We start from the raw sequence: 972 nt of genomic DNA, 5'->3' as shown, positions 1-972 counted from the left end.
CAGCATGCCATCTTGGTGCACTGGGACTCCAAGTCCCAGCATGCCATGCTTCTCCACTCAAGGAGACTGGCCTCTACTGCATGCTGGAAATTGTAGTCCACTGGAACCTCACCACTCCCTCAAAGAGGAGAATGAGTCAGCCTCCTTCAGCTCATGCTGTTCGCTATAGCCTCTGGCTGGGCACAGTCCAGGGGGCGCTGTATGTGGCAGGTGCATCTCCATTCCCAGCATCCCTCTTCTCTCTCCCCCAATCCAGGGCTTGTGCCCCCTTCGTTACTCTGTATGAAGTCATTTCTCCCGGGGCCTGTCATCCTGCAGGGACTGATGAGAGGAGGGCTCAGCAGAGGACAGGGACAGGGCCTGGGGTGCGGGTGAGAGCACCGCCCTCCAGCCCCCTCTTTTCACTCCAGAGATGGAGAGGCCAGGCCAGCCAGTTGGCTGAGCAGCCACGTTCCCTGGCCCTAAGCTATCCCTGCCGTCCCCTGGTCCTACAAGGGGTCCTGAGCAGCTGGCTAGTGTGTTCGTTAGCTTATGGTGACCCCTGCTGGTCTGCAGAGGGATAATTATCTGAATTTCCAGGGATCCCAGGCATGAGCTTCCCTCTATATAGGCCTTGTTATGTAATGCAGCCGCCTCTTCTAGCGCCGTGCCCGCAGGGCCCTCCAAGCAGCTGAGAGCACCAGGAGAGCTCCTCTTCCCTCCCCGGGGCACAGGCGGAAGGCTGGGAGCAGTTTGGGCTGTAGGGCAGGAGAAGGGAGACCCCTGCTGGTTTGGTGTGGGCTGCGCAATCCACCACTTCTGCTTTTGGAGGAAGTTAGCTGGGAGTTTCTTTTAATTGTGTGGAGAAATGAGCACAGCTTGGAGGCACTACAGGGATGGGAGCTGCCCTAAGATCTGGGGTGGGAGCTGCCCTAAGATCCATGCACAGCTCAGGGCACTAGAGGGGTGTGAGCTGCCCTAGATCCATGCCCA

At 58.3% G+C, this 972-nt stretch overlaps 1 protein-coding gene across 7 annotated transcripts in view; it reads left to right on the top strand.

Moving 5' to 3' along the window:
* Positions 1–972, top strand: part of ARHGAP23 (Rho GTPase activating protein 23) — a 98,009-nt gene that overhangs the window by 80,195 nt on the left and 16,842 nt on the right. The window lies entirely within an intron of this gene.

This window comes from Terrapene carolina, unplaced genomic scaffold (genome assembly GCF_002925995.2).
Source record: "Terrapene carolina triunguis isolate 2854851 unplaced genomic scaffold, T_m_triunguis-2.0 Scaffold193, whole genome shotgun sequence".
NCBI classification, from domain to species: Eukaryota; Metazoa; Chordata; order Testudines; family Emydidae; genus Terrapene; species Terrapene triunguis.
This window is presented reverse-complemented; position numbering and strand designations above follow the sequence as displayed.